The following is a 3,530-nucleotide window of genomic DNA, read 5'->3' as shown; positions in this document are numbered from 1 at the left end:
AGCAGCCCGTCCCAGCCCACACCACACCCACCCCCTGGGCGTCCCAGAGGTGCAAGCAGAAGGACCCCCCAGAGAAGAATAAGCCCCCAACGAGGGCCTGGGGCTTCTAGGAAGCAAGGCAGAGTCTGAATATGGGTTGTTACCCACCCCCCAGCCCCAGCCCCAAATCCGAGACCTGATTGACGAGACCAGCCGTCGTGCGCATCTGGCATGCCAGGCGCAGTGCGTGTGCCCCGTGGGTCACCACGTGGACCCCGTGTGAGGCCGGGCGGCGTGCTCACTTCCTGCGGCCGTCCTAGCAAATGACTGCAAACTGGGCAGCTTAACACTGCAGAAAGGTCCTCTCTCGCCGCGGGGAGGGCAGAAGCCTGCGGTCCTGGCGGTGCTGGGTCCTTCCGGAGGCCCCGAGGGACGATCCGTCCCCTGCCGCCTGCCCGGCTCCCGGCCACCTGCAGTCACGGTGCCTTGGCCTGGACGCCCATCACGGCCAGTGTCTCTGTCACCACATGGCCCTGTCTTCTCTGTGTCCCTTCCCCTTCTCTCTAAGGACACCAGTGACCTCATCTCAACGTCCTTACCTTAATTTAATTACACCTGCAGAGACCCTTTTGCCACATAAAGACGCATTCGGCGGTTTCGAGGATCACGCCTTGTCCGTGTCTCTTTAGGGGTCCCTATTTACTCCACTGTGGGCCACGAGGTGCTGTCCGAGGCCACACCCTCACCCACTTTGGGGACAGGGCTCCGTCGGACTTGACCCGCCAAACCCGGTCACACGGAATGGAACTGTTCTTTTTAACGCCGGACCTTTCAAAGCCCTTAATGACAGGCACATTGGGACTCTCGCAGGGTGGCGCGGCCTGCGGCAGCTCTCGACCATTTTCACCAACAAAATGTTTTTCCCCTGGGACCAATTAACAATTTATTCAGTTCTAAACGTTTGTCGAACGTGGTTTGGGAAACATCGGGCTAGATACTTAAAGAAATATTTAAACGTTCCCTTTTATCGTTATCAAATAAACAGATGCATATGACTTTTTTTAAATAGACGCGTAACACGGAAGAGCTTATAAGAAATTCCTCTTCCTGACCAAGCCTTCCTCCTCGGAGACGACTCCGCTCCTGTTTTGGTGGTTACCGCCGTACACGATGTGATTTTATTGCTGTTTTCCTTGATTGATCAAATTTAGATGTTACGTATTATGTCCCTGCCATGGAATTTGGGATTCGCCTCTTTCCTGCCTCTTCCCGCGACCTCCTCCTGAATCGATGGACACGTCGTCATTATTATTTGAATCCTTGCGTTGATTATCCCTCTAGCTCTGACCTCGGTGAGAGAGCCCATGACGACACGTGTGTCCCCACCTCCCGGCCGAGTCCACGGGCGCCGAGTCCCTCGGGTGGGCTTTGTCCGTCAGGCCGATTCTAAACACCGGCCGCGAGCGGCAGAGCTCACGTGGCCGTGACCGGGGCCAGACCCGTCCGTAGGTCAGGGCCTGCGCCGACGTTCCGTCCTGTGCCTCCTCCTCACGGGCTTGTCGCGAGAGAGACACATCACACAGGAAAGGCCTCTGGGACAGAGCGTGGCTCGGGGCCCTTCCCAGATGACTCACGCGTAGGCGGTTTCGGTCCCGTCAATGGAGGATGACCTTTTCCTGCACGTCTTGTTTTTCTTAGAGTTACTAATCGCCTTTTTTCTGTTTTTTTTTTTTTCACCGAAGAATAGCGTGCGCCTTCACTGCGTCCTAAAGTGTAGCCGGCCTCTGGGTCACGCTGTCTGGCACGTGGGACTCCCGTTCCGCCGTCCGCCGGGCGGCCTGGCCCTCGGCTCCGGCGGCCCCCCCAGGTCTCTGCCTGAGATGCAGAGGGGTCCTGTCCTGAGACGCCCCTCACCGTCTGTTCACGTGCTCGGCTGCTCCGTCGTTTCTTCGCTCCGGTAGCGTGTGACAGACAAGTCCACCTGGAAGGCCCCGTTCCCCCGTCGTCCAGCATGCAGTGTGACATACGCAAAGTCCGGTGCCTGTCCCGGCCGCGTCCGTCGGGGGTGACCCGGTGTCGGGTTCCGCTGGCTCTCTGAAGTTTCGTGGTCACCTCTTTGTACCCAGAGCTCTGACCCGGCAGACCTTCCCGGAGCAGAGCGGGAGCCTTTGCGTCTTCGGTGATTTCTTTACCATCTTTTTGGTCCTTCCGCTGGGCGCCTTCTGGGTTCGACGTGGAGCCCCCCGCGACCCTGAACTTTGAGCCCGCACTGTTCGTAACTGCCCGATAGGGGGCGGTTTGCTCTCCTGTTTGTTTCGAATCCCCCGCTCCCCCCAACACCCTGCCCCGCAAAACATCCGAACACTCAGGACGGCAGCTGCAGCCACACGAGGCGTCACCCCAGCACTGCTGGGAAGAGAGTAGGTGCTGGTTGCGTTTCTTTCCAGAGCCGTTGCTCTGTCCTGTTTTTCTGCGGAAGTGCCTGGAGTGTATTTCCAGCTTTTCCGTGGCATTTTTGTTAGGTCAGGGATCCTCTGGGTTCCTTAACGCTGTATTCTGTTCTCTGAACCTCCTTTTCAGGGTACCCCGCTGGCTGCGCGCGTCGCATCCTGTCTGAGGTTTCTCCGAGAAGGCGAATTAGAATTTTTAGGTTCCCATCCGCTTGTTCCCTGGCTGCTTTCCCCCCTCGTCCTGTGGCCCTTGGCCGCTCCCTTTCTGCCGTGGGGTCTCCTCGGTCACCCCTGGTTGTCTGGATTTAAAGAAGCTGGGCTCAGAGGGCCAGGTGGCGTGGATGTTGTCCGCGGGGCACAGGTGCGCCAGCTTCAAGGACTGGCCATCTGCTCTAGGGCTGGAGTGGAGAGGGGCGGGGACGGGGCGGGGAGGGTGGCCGCGTGGTCACTCGCGGCACCAGAAGGGCTGCATTCGGGGGTGCCGGGACCCCTGCTGGCTGTCACCGAGCAGTTGGTGTCGTTTTCTGTGCTTCGGCCTCGTCCTGAGGGGATGCAGGCGGGGAGTGGGGGGTGGGGGCGGTCCTGACTGTAGCTGACCAGTTACTACGTTCCTCTCCCTGGGGGTTCTGGGCAGCCACCCCTGTTGTGCCCCGGCTTGGGTCCACAGGCACCTGTGCCACGTTAGGACTTCTGTGTGAGAAGGAAGGGCAGACTGCCTGCTGCGACCCCTCACGGAGATGCGGAGGCTGAGCAGGGCCGGAGTGGCCGCGGGCGCTGGGGCTGTCACAGGCCCTGCCGGGGTCCGGGTTTCGGGAGGGTGGCACCCATGGGGACAGCAGGGGGCAGCTGTCCAGGTGTGCGAGCCCTGCCTGGGCCCTCGGCCCTTTCCTCCTGGCTGCCTAGTCTTCGAGCCAGAGGACACAGCTCGGGGACAGCTGGCCCTGCACAGCTGGGGGGTGGCATGCTCTGCTCTGTGCTTGGGCGTCTATCGCCAAGGTCCTTGGGCCCCAAGACGCTGCCATTTCGTCTGGGATCCGTCTGCTTCCGTCGCGGCTGTGGGCTGGAGGGCGCCGGCACGCGCGCGCCCCTTTGCTCGGATGT

This window comes from Pteropus alecto, unplaced genomic scaffold, assembly GCF_000325575.1.
Source record: "Pteropus alecto unplaced genomic scaffold, ASM32557v1 scaffold102, whole genome shotgun sequence".
NCBI classification, from domain to species: Eukaryota; Metazoa; Chordata; class Mammalia; order Chiroptera; family Pteropodidae; genus Pteropus; species Pteropus alecto.
This window is presented reverse-complemented; position numbering follows the sequence as displayed.